The sequence below is a fragment of the Danio rerio genome, chromosome 11, assembly GCF_052040795.2.
Source record: "Danio rerio strain M-AB ecotype USA chromosome 11, GRCz13ab, whole genome shotgun sequence".
NCBI classification, from domain to species: Eukaryota; Metazoa; Chordata; class Actinopteri; order Cypriniformes; family Danionidae; genus Danio; species Danio rerio.
The window spans coordinates 24,077,285-24,090,000 of record NC_141031.1 but is presented as its reverse complement, the minus strand read 5'-3'; the positions used below and the strand labels follow the sequence as shown (position 1 = coordinate 24,090,000).

At 33.0% G+C, this 12,716-nt stretch overlaps 1 protein-coding gene across 7 annotated transcripts in view; it reads right to left on the bottom strand.

Moving 5' to 3' along the window:
• Nucleotides 1–12,124, bottom strand: part of foxp4 (forkhead box P4) — a 471,422-nt gene extending 459,298 nt beyond the window's left edge. For 3 of the 7 annotated variants that reach the window (XM_087272442.1, XM_087272446.1, XM_087272441.1), the window contains exon 1: nucleotides 11,862–12,096. The gene's annotated coding sequence lies outside the window, so the exon portion shown is untranslated. Of the gene's footprint in view, nucleotides 1–340; nucleotides 464–11,861 lie in introns of all 7 variants that reach the window. The other 4 variants (XM_087272444.1, XM_087272447.1, XM_087272445.1 and 1 more) reach the window with 3 other exon arrangements.
• Between the last annotated feature and the right edge of the window lie 592 nt (nucleotides 12,125–12,716).

Here is a 12,716-nt window from a genome sequence, read left to right as displayed (position 1 = left end):
CAATATGTTAAAATATGTCAGAATTCAGGTTTTAATAGAATAAGTGCTTTTAACTATTTAATTTAACTTAAAATCATGATTAATAAATAAAAATGCTAGTGCTATTTATAAAAAAAAGTAAAGAAATAATCTACCAATAAAATAAAATAAAATAAAATTAAATTAAATTAAATTAAATACTATGATTCACACCACCCCTTCTAAGAAGTCATGACTGTCTAGAAAATGAGCAGGACATGCTGATCACAGAAAGAAAGGCTCAGAGAAAGACTGATGATGACATGCGGGGCTGGAAAAAGAATCGGAGGGAAAACAGACAGGTTGTGCTAGGAAAGCTCACCCAGCTTTTCACTGTTTAATGTCTCCCTGACATTTCTGCTGCGAGAAGGCAAGGTCCCCAATCCACTGCTTTTTTTGTTTTTTTTCCCTCCTCTTCTCCTCCAGCCAGCCCAATGGGGACATTCTGGACAGATAAGAGAAAAGAAAAAGAGAAATAGAGTCATAAGAGGACCAGAATGAGGCAAGATGTGTTCGCTCTATAACTCCAGCGAAGTCTGATGACCCAGACAAAGTCAGAGGTCAGAGTTCAGCAGGGGTTCAGGGAAACATAGAGCTGAAGCTGTGGCTGGATTATATTTCACTGCAGCCTGGATTCTTTCTTTCATTCTTTGAAGGTTACAGTTGGCTGTTTGTAATGTGCCTTCGACAGCACCTTCATGTGTGCTGGGCTTTAATGATAACCTGAGATGATGAAAATAATAATTATATCAGCCAATTTTTTTTATTTAAAAAAAAATATTTTTAAAGAAAATAAGAGAAGGATAGTATCAAATGTTTGCATCAATATACAGAGATTTACTAAATGAAACATGTATTGCTTTCCATCAGCACACACCGTTTCTGTGTTTGTGTTTTCTGTTTTTTCATTTATGGTTGTGAATTGAATTATGGGACCATGATCTCTGCTACTATTGCTGTTGAAAATTTAACTCAGTTTAACAAAGTGACATTTATTGACATTTTTGTAGTTTGAAATAATATAATGCCAAATAAATAGTATATTGAGAAATAAGTCTGTAAAATAACAGAAAATGTACTAGCAGTTTATTACAAGGTTTTTAAAGCATAATACACAACACTAACCCAGACAATATATTCATTCATTCATTTTTTTTTTTCGGCTTAGTCCCTTTATTAATCTGGGGTCACCACAGCGGAATGAACCGTCAACTTATCCAGCACATGTTTTACGCAGCGAATGCCCTTCTAGCCGCAACCCATCACTGGGAAACATCCATTATTTAGTCACAATTTATTCTTCCCAATATACCAGTATCACGTTTTTGGACTTGTTGGGGAAGCAATCATCCGGAGGAAACCCACGTGAACATGGGGAGATGATGCAAACTCTACACAGAAACGCCATTTGACCCTGCCGAGGCTCGAACCAGCAACCTTCTTGATGTGAGGCAAATGTGCTACCCACGGCGCCACCCCAGAAAATGTATTACTTTAAACAATGAAAAATGATTTTTTTAAAAATCACTTTAACTGTTCAAGGTTAAAAATTGTTAGAGGAAAGATCAAGGTCGCATCATGCAATTCAAAAGCATAAAACAATATGTGACTCAGAAAATATAGTATAACAATAATAATAACAATAATAATAATAAGATAATAATAATAATAATAATAATAATAATAATATAATAAAAAATATATATTTAAAAAATTATATAAAATAAATTGACAAGATCTGAAAAGGGAATAACCAAGCGTATTTATTTTCAAGCTCAATTATTTAAAAACTGATAATAATAACAATAATAATACTAATAGAAATAATAAATAGTAATAATGATAATAATACTAATAATAATTATAATAATGATAATAATACTACTACTACTAATAATAATAATAATAATAATAATAAAATAGCAATAATGAGAATATTAAAATAATAATAATGAGAATAATAATTATATTAATAATAATAATAATAATATAATTGTAGTAATAATAATAATAATAATAATAATAATAATAATAACAACAATATAATGATAAATAGTACTAATGATAATAATAAAATAAACAATAATAATAATAATAATAATAAAACAAATAACAATAATAATATAATAATAACAGTGATATAGTAATAATGATCATAATAAATCATAATATTATTAATTAAAATTTTTATTGTTGAAATTAATATCATAAAAATAATTATTATATAATTTTATTATTATTATTATCAATTACTATATTACTATTATTATTGTTATTATTAAAAAGCCAAGGTAGTAATAAAGAATTGAACTCGTCATCCCACAACAAGCTCAACATTGTTTCACAAACTGTGCAGGTGTAAAGGATTTACAACATGTATAAGAGAAAATTAACTAGCGCTTCGACTGTTTTAGGAAACATCCCAAAGTAAACAGAAGACATTTAAAATCTGGCAGCTTGACTTTATTTTCACAGCGTGCTCAGGCTGTTTACATATCTGTCACTAGCTGTACCTGGTGCTGCCAGTGGTCCATAAACACACTTTACCTTCCCTCTTTCTCTCTCTCTCTCCATTGCGCTTTTCTTTCTTGCATACATGCACACACACAGCCCATCTCTCCCTCCATCCCTGCTTTTTAGGACTGCAAACATTTTAAATAACTCGATCAGGCCTAAAACAAATAGAGGTGGAATTGCTACCCCATGTCACATCTGTGTTCTGTTACTGGTGACAGGAAAACGGAGGGGAAAAGGCGGCTGCTCTTGAAAGGCTGCCACTTTAAGGAGAACTTTTCAAAAACACCATTGACCACGCACGCAATTACAGCCAATATGCAATGTCGGCAATGTCATTTTACCCATAAATAAAAACATTTTGCTTGGGTCCCTCAGGTATGGAGCAAGAGGAACTTTCAAAACGGAAGATATTCACTTTTTTCCCGCATATGATTTACTGAGTTTCAAATGATGGGGTTGTACTTCCAGAACTACTAATGGAAGAATTGAAACAAATTGTTTTAAATGGTAAAGTCATGTTTTTTTTTTTTTTTTAATAATACATATATTGGAGAAACATTTGGAATTACCATGTTTCAAAGCAAGGATGGGTGAATTGTTTTAAGTAATTCAGCTTGAGAAGAAATGTTCCCTGAACTGAAATCTCAACAACAATTTTAAACTTATGACAACCTTTTATGGATTTCCTTGAAATTTCTTAGTGTTTTGTCAATGTTTTCAATGTAACAACTGAACACTCTATGATTGTCTACACTGTAAACAATTTCTGCTAATTAACAGTTTCCATATTTTGTGCTTTCCATCTATTTACGGTTGTTAATTTCATTATGGGAGCTAGATCTCTGATCTGTCTACTTTAAATGTTAAAAATTCAACTCACAGTTTAACAAAGTGACTTTTATTGACATTTTGGTTGTTTAAAATAATATAATGTATAGGAAATAATATGTAAATAAATCTGTTTAATAATATTGAGAAATAAGTCTGTAAAATAAAAGAATTTACCAGCATTTTATAACAAGGTTTTTGCAGCATAATAAAACCCCAATCCTGACAATATATCACTTTAAAATAATAAAAATGTTCATGAAAGTCACTTTTTCAAAAAAAAATGTTATTGTTAAAAGTTGTAAGATAAAAGACCAAGGTCTCATAATGCAATTCAAAAGCACAAATAATGAAAACATGAATCAAAAATATTAGAAAACCTAATTTACGAATGTTTTTTACAGTGTACCTGGTTGTTTTATTTATTTGGGTATTTTCTGCTTTATTGTTGGGGTTACAATGTTTATACAATAGGTTTATTTGTAATGTATTTAAGAAAAAAGAAAAAATCTTAAATAAAATTAATGATCAGCAATATGTTTTATATTTGAGATCAACATGAATGTGTTTTACAAGAGTCATGCTAATAAAGAAAGTTGCATTAATTTGATCTAAAACCCAAAAACTTTTTTTATATATTATTATAGTTATAACAGCGGTTTTCTTTTTAAATGTAGCTCAAAATGTAATTTATTCCCATGATTTAAAGCTGAATTTTCAACATCATTACTCCAGTCTTCAACGTCAATCATTCTAAAATGAAGATCTATTACTTAAAAACTTTTTATACTTTCATTGTTGGCCTGCTGCTTCTTTTTTTTTTTTGTGATACTCTATCATTCAAAAATAAAACACAATAAGCATTTACTTCTAAGACTCATTCCAGTGTAAAAAAAAAAACACATAAAAAAATGATATAAATAAATGTTGTTATTTTGAACTTTCTTTTAATCAAAGCATCATTAAATAAATAAATGATTAAATTGATCAGTTTTCACAAAATTATGAACCAGAAAAAAATTATAAACAGTTAATTATACAAAAAACTAAACAAATTATTAATGAGTGACTGCCAATAATTTTATAATCAGAACGGCAAATCAGAATATTATTATTATAGTGATTTCTGCTGTACACTGTTAGGAAATGTAGGGTTCTTTACCAATTCATTAATGTTGTCCCAAAACAAATTAAGTAAATGTAACAAATTTGGTGGACTGAACATTAAACAATTAAGTTGTCCCAAAAAAAATCTCAAGAAGTGTGTTGTTTCAGCTCATTTTAAAAAAGTAGTTTGAACATATATCATATGTAATTGACTAATACTAATTGCCTTGAGTATAGTATATTTGAGTATATATTTGAGTATATTATTGAGTATATTAATACTCAATAAATGAAATGTGAGAAGAATAATGGCAACTTACTATACCCCTTTTTTTAAAAACACTTCATTAATTGTTTAAAGTTTAACGAAAGTCATGGCCATAATAAACGCAAAGCACGATGGAAAATGGTGGAAAGAAGATATGGCATTGAATGAACAGAGCGTTCATTTTGATCAAACTGATCAACAAGTAAAGTGCAGCAATATGGTGCACTGGCTCTCAGCATATGTGTGTGTGTGTGTGTGTGTGTGTGTGTGTGTGTGTGTGTGTGTGTGTGTGTGTGTGTGTGTGTGTGTGTGTGTGCGCCGTGCTCTCTGACACTCTGAATCATTGGCCAGATGTAGTTTGGTCTTACACACCCGGCTGGGACTATAAGGATGAGCGAGGCTTGACCTGGCTGACTCCTCTCTGCTGGACCTCGACAGAGAGAAAGCTTCTGGACAGGACTGCTCTGAAGAGACTTATTTCAGCATGATGGAAAAAATACTCTGATTGACATGGCCGAAAATATCTATTGTTTAGGTTGGTTGGTGTTTAATTAAAATGACAACTTCCTTGATTATTTTGATGGAGAGTAACATGCTAAAATAAGGCCTATGATACATTTAAAATTCATTTTTCATGCTTTTGGACACATTTCAATCCATACATTATACAACTGAAGGAAAAATTATTAGCCCATATTCTTTTTCAAATATCTCATTATCTTTAGGTGTTGTTTAACTGAGCAAGGGAATTTTCAAATTATTTACAATATATATATATTTTTCTTCTTATAATTCATTCATTGATTCATTAATTTTCCTTTGGCTAAGTATATTTATTCATCAGAGGTCGCCACAGTGGATTGAACCGCCAACTTATCCAGGAAATGTTTACATAGAGAATGCCCTTCCAGCTGCAATCCTGTACAGGGAAAAACGCATACACACTCATTCACACATATAAACTACGCCTGCTTTAATTTATTTAATTCACCTATAGCGCATGTCTTTGGACTGGGGAAACCGGAACACCCGGAGGAAACCCACCAACACAGGTAGAACATGCAAACCGAAATGCTAGCTGACCCAGCCGGGACTCAACCATTTTTTTCTCAACCTTTCTTTCTCGACCTTCTTGTTGTGCAGTGACAGTGCACCCTTTTTTATTATTTCTTGTCTTTTTAATCTGTTTTTATAGAATTTTTGTGGTCAATATTAAAAGCTCTCTTAAGAAATAAATTTTTTTATTATTTTTCGAAAAGTAATTTTATTTTTCTGCCTATAGTTTAATTAATTAATTAACTTAGTAAAACTTTTAAATTGCACTCTAAGCTAAATACCAGTAAGTTTCAACATAACTAGACAAATATTATGTACTGTGGCAAAGACAAAATTATTTGAAATTAATTATTCAAATTGTTACATTTTAAAATGCATAAGGAAATAAATCTTCTCTTGAACATCACTAGGGAAAATAACTTCCACAAGAGGGCTTACATTTTTTCCTTCATCTGTACTTACAGGATTTTACAATACTAACAACCAATTATACCAGGCCCATAGCCAGGGGGGTTGGGGGGTTTAGAAGACCCACCCCTCACTGACAAAGGTCCAGAATTTTATTTGTCCTATTTTGACTGCTATGCCATCATGGTGAAAATACCCATCAAAAAAGGCTTTAAGACCAAGAGGAATCCTCTGTTGGCTGTCGCTTCAGTGTAACTTCCGCTAAACACAATGCTAACACATATTTTTCATGAGTCCAACATCCATTTTTCACTACTGTATTGTTTTTAAATGGAGAAAAAATTTTACAAGTTTAATCTACATCTTTGACTTTTTTTAAAACAAAAAATGACTAATTAAAAGTTATGAAGCACCAAAAACAGCCCATACTTGGCTAAAATAGTGAAAGAGTCTGGTTATGATCCAAAGCTATTACCATTCAAAAAGCTCATTTAGAATAGTGCTTAAAATGTCACTAAAATGCAGTTTTTAAATGTTATAATTAATTAGAAAATGAGGCGTATAATTGCAAAATATCCACTTTTTGAGAAAAAATAACCACCCCTTTTACCAGACTGGCTACAGGCCTGTAAACTACTGACCTAAATCAATCAAGTGCTATGTTTTAAAATAGTGTCTAAAAATACATTTAATAATATGATAATGCCAATTTATGATATTACAACGCTGGTGACCCCACATCTCAAAAAGTTATTTACAGTTTTGTACCCATCAATTTTTTTTTATTATTCAAAAGAGCCTATAGTTTAGGGTTTAGAAACCAGGGTTAGTTTTTCCAAACCGTTTAATGAGTAATGTACTTTCCCAAGTGCTGTTGTTTGGGTCGTTTCAGTTATTTTCATCACAACTCACACTTCAGCTGATATGAGGAATGACTGAAGACTGCTTTTATCCCTCAACATCCACACTAAACATAGAACCGACATGTAAACATTTAGATAAAAACTCCTCTTAAAAACGAACTCAGAAAAGTTCTTACACAAACACTAAACCCCATCTACGTTTCTTCACCTGTGCGTCTGCTTCACTCCTGAGCAACTTTCAAATAGCTCCCCCTAGCGGTCAACCTAAATTACACACATCTAAATCAACTTCTTCCTCACGAAATAAAACACAAATAAGGAAAGTGTTTTTGGCTTAGTTTTTACCGTCAACCAGATCTCTCCGTGTCACATATTTAACAACAACAGTCTGTTTCTTCCTGGCTCCAGGGTTCGGAAGTGCTGTCAAAACAAAAGGCAACAACAACTGTTTGTCATCGCTACAGCCCTTGGGAGCATCACTGTTTTGCTCGGAAGAGGCATCTGGCTATTGTTAACAACGCCTGCTTCACGAAACCCCAAACTGTTGATATCCGGTGTATCTTTTACAATTTGGAAAGATAGCAGGGATTAGAACACGATGTACCTTTCTGAATTCAAAGCCGCCGTCAAATTAGCTTTCCAAAAATTACAGCAAAATGAACACATTTATATCTTAAATGTACACATTAACTTGAGTAAAGCAAAAATAGGAGATAGATGACAACTAACACCTTCTACCCCCTCCTTTTTTTTCTTTTTTCTCCATAACCTTTATCGTCACAGGCTATAGGGACTTGCTAGGCTATAGCCACCTGCAAATTACAACTTAGTACTTGAAGAGTTAAGAATGTGTTTCTTTCAGGCTATTGTTGGAGTGCGCGGGTCAGGGGGTGGGGCGAACAGATTCTGGTAAGAGCCTTTAATCCACAGGCTGTCAGGCCCAAACCCTGCTTGACGCCCTATTGAAGTGTAACAGAACAAAACATTGGGCCCCTCGCTAAGCTCCTGCCCGGGCCCCATTCACAGCGACAGGAGAGCAAATTCTTCAGCTGCAAAGAGCCCCCTTCTTAAAGGGGAACACACAAACTTCAAAACAATGCAACACAGAGGAGGAACATATAAATGGCCAATCACTGTCGAGAGTGCATTTGTCAGGGATGAAAAATCTGGCTATTTTCTCCACCGCCCTGGCATTTTTCAAAACCACTCTAAACAACGACGTTTGCTACAATTAAATTTGACTGATTCGAATACAACAATGTTGGCATTGCAATGAAAAATAAGAAAGTGTGCCATTGTAATTGAAGCTGGGAATTTAATCAAATATACATTGTACTCTGGTTTTATGCTGTTTGAAGTCATCTAAATTTGAAGGTCTTGGTATTAAACACATTTGCAAATTGGCCCCAAAAAATGTCACCTCCGTTGTCCTTGTGAAGTTTACGTCTGATTTTAAATGAAGGTTTTAGAATATTACTTGTCACATATATATTAAACTGTAGAGAAAGCTATTCACTGACTTTACTTTTCTCTCTCTCGCTCTCTTCTATTTTAGCAAATATGCCCTTTAACTCTAAAGGCTTGAAAACAGATGTGAACGCTTCACATTTTAGCACATTTTGGCCTGACGTAGACTGTTGGGAATCAGAAATGGAAATAGCAAATGTACAACAAAATATGACACGTTTTATTACATTGTGATTAGCGAGGATTATTTCACCCTCTTATGAAGAGAGTAATAATTTGACGAAAATGAATTTAATACTTTTTCGACTAATGAAAGCCCTGTGGAAATTTTCTGAAGGTTAACTATATCGTGTTCAAATTAGACTTAATTGTGCTACGAGTAGAATCGCACTCCGTTCATTTCACTGCTGAGCAAATGAACTAAAACTGTCTTTATAAATGAATAAACACAAACTGTATAATTGACTGCATTAATAAAAAACGAATAATACTATATATTTAATAAAAATCTTAAAAATAAAGACGCCAGGATGAACCAAAAGCATACAGTTAATTGCACAAAGTTAACCTTTACGTCAAAAGATCTTTTCAACAACTTTTCCCACTATTTATACATTAAAAAAACTAGTTTTGTGAAATATGTCATGGATGTTGAAGGTTTTTCATAATTTAATTTAGGGTGCTATTCATATATTTAGAGTATAAAAAATAATATCTGTGGTAATCAAGAAACGCTCAGCAGTTGAAATCACCACATAGGCAAAACCTGCATTAATCAGACGGATCCACTGACCAACCGCAGCTCTAATGCTCTAGGTTAAGAGATGCATATTCATGATACATGTATTCAAATGCACAGACATGACCGACAGACCCAACCCCCTCCACAAAAAACCAAGCCCCCCCTACTGCCTATTACCCCTTTAATTACGAAACGCTGCTGCAGTATTAAAGGTTTGTTTAGATAAAGGAGAGCATCTGGTGAGATTAGCACTACATTATTCTTAGGGAGCAGCAAAAAAAAATGTTAAAACAGAAGACCATCAGGAATACAGTGACATTTAGGATCTACTTCATAAAGAACGTCAATGTCTGCTGTTCTGTTGTGGCATGTCGTTTATTTTTGATTAATAAATCAGAAACGTCCATCATGCTTCATACGCTAAATTATGTCTTTCTAAGTATTTACATGGCAATTGACTTGAGGAAGAATAATGCAATTCATTCAACACATAATGAGTGAGGTGCATGAGTAAATCTGTATGATCAAGCTAATCAAAATACTAAATTATAACAATAATATAATTTTGGTGTGTAATTGAGACATTTGAGAGGCTAAGGAGAGGTATGCAGAGTACATGCAAATACTTAAATATAACGAATTCTTACAAATCATAAAACGGTGTAATATTTTTGGGGAAAATAGATGCATTAACTTTCTGAAGATGCAAATCAATAACACTGGATTTAAATTAATATGGATAAATATAAATATGTAATTTATTTAGTTAACTTAAACGTGCCATATAGATACATTTAATGCAAAATGCGTTTTGGGCTCATTTTTAAATTACAACTATAAACATAATATCATAGAAATATATTTTTCATAATTACTAAATACAATTTTCTCCACTGTATAATAACAGTACAAAATCAATATACTTTAGCGTGAGCAACTTGAAAGTCTTGCTGAAAACTAAATAAATCAGTGATTCGCGTGTTTAAAAATATTTAATATGCGTACATGGTTTTTAAGAAAATTTAGCACAATTTAAATTTACATTTAATATTTAAATTGACTAATTTCACATTAGCGGCGTCCTCGTGCACGACAGTGTGGCTTCTCGTTGATTTAAATGAGGATTTGTAAGCTAAAGATTGACAGCTATTATTCGGAGTGAACAAACGTCATATGTCCTTTTAGGAAATTAATTAACTTCAATAACGGAGAGAAATCAAACAGCTCATGCAAAGATAGGCTACTCGAGCTTTTTCTTATTGTGTTGGCTGTTGTGTAGCCTATTTCAAGAAGCGCAATGATTTTCACTTGGAGTAAAACAGATTCTGAATGAATTATTAAATCATAATCGTCTAAGTCGAATTTATATTTATTGTTTGATGAGAGCCTAACAGGCACAATGATTTTGCGAACCACGTGTAATAATCTTTGAAGTTTAAGAGGGAGTAGTGGAATATTGAGGGACATTTAAAGTGAGAAAATATTAGCATAACTAACAATCTAAACAGCCGCAAAAATTAATGTGGAACAAGCTGAGACCAAAGCAATCTTGCTGAATGCTGATCTACAGTATACGGTAAAACAATGCTTCGCGATCGAGGGTCCAAGCATAAGATGTGAGACAAAATATTTTCTGAATTCTTGTATTATGGCTCCCTCTTGTGGGATAGATAAGATTAACTACTAAAGCTCTCACAAAAAGCATGCACACGTCCGTGCTTACACAAATCTGTAGGACTGTATGGGTTTTCGGTCCCTTAGGCTATGCAATTCCGTACCTCTTTCAATTCTTTCATTTCAAAGTTCAATTCTCCAATTTTTGTTCAGTTCTCTTCATCCCATTCAGTCCTAAATGGGACGGGTTTGCAATTCTGTATTAAGATTCTACTGTGCAAAAATGAAAATGGGTCTGAAATATTTGGGGGAAAGTTTTCGTTTCTATTAAAATAAGCTATTTGTTTGTTTGTTTGTTTGTTTGTTTGTGTTTTACACTCATTGCAGTATTTGTAACCTACCATTTTGAAAACAGAATTTGTATGTTTGTTTGTTTCAGTTACTTGTTTTTATTACTTTATTTGTAGAAACTAAATTAACTACATTAGTATTATTTTTGAAATCGACCTTATATTTTGCATTATTTATAACTATATTATTTCTAAGTTTTGATATTAACATGTATTTACATATTAACATGTTTGAAATCCAGTATTATGAATGACCAGCAGATGGAGCCAATTACCCAGGATAGGCACGTGCCCACGAACTATTTTTCCCCTTTTGTCTTTTAGGAATATTTGCTTCAACATTCATAAAACATGTAGACTAGTCATCTAGAGCTATTTGATTTTATTTAATTTTATTGTATATGAGCAATATGCTAAGCTCTTTGAAATAAAATGCGCTCCTGACGGAAAAAGACGGCTAAAACAATTATAAGCATAAACAAACCACATGTACGCCATGACTTTTTCAAGTCCTTTTCAAAACATTATTCAATCAAATTTGTCATCACCAACGAGCCAAACAAATATTTTCAAATATTCTTAAAAATAATAAACATTGCTTCAGCTGTAAAATCTTTACTGACCTTTAAACCTGAACATCTCGTCTCAGGCGTGACAGTGGCCACTCCAGGTTGTGGAAAAGTCCTTTCATATTTCGAACAATTGGATTTTTCTTGTAAAAATGTAAATAGCCTGCCTGTGAACGTTTAGGATATTTAATTTCCTCTAGGTTTGTTATGAATTAATGGCGTAGTAAGACCCACATTTATGGATGATTGCCCAAACTTTACCGCTCACCTGAAGATGCGCATGCGCACTGTCGAATCATCGAAACTCGTTTACTTACAAAAGTTGGCTAATTACTGGACCTGTCTAAATTGGCGTTCTTGCACTTGACTATTGTTAAAATGTGACTGAAACTAAAAATATGTGTAGATTTGGAGCATGTTAATATTGCAAGTGTTTAATGAACCATAACCTATGCACTCACTGCGTGGCTACTTTATTTTGTCTTCAGAACTGCCTTAATCCTTCGTGGCATAGATTAAACAAGGTACTGTTTAAATATATTTAAACAGTTCCTCAGAGATATGGATCCATATTGACATTATAGGATCACGCAGTTGTTTCAGATTTGTCGGCTGCATATTCATGATGCTAGTCTTCCATTCCACCACATCCCAAACATGCTCTATTGGATTGAGAACTGGTGACTGTGGAGGCCATTTGAGTACAGTGAACTTATTGTCATGTTCAAGAAAGCAATCTGAGAGGATTAACGCTTTATGGTGCATTTTCCTGCTGGAAGTAGCCATTGATCAATGGACTTGGTCAGCAACAATACTCAAGTAGGCTGTGACGTTGACATGATGCTTGATTGGTACTAATGGGCCCATGTGTGCCAAGAAAATATCCCCCACACCATTGCACCACCATCA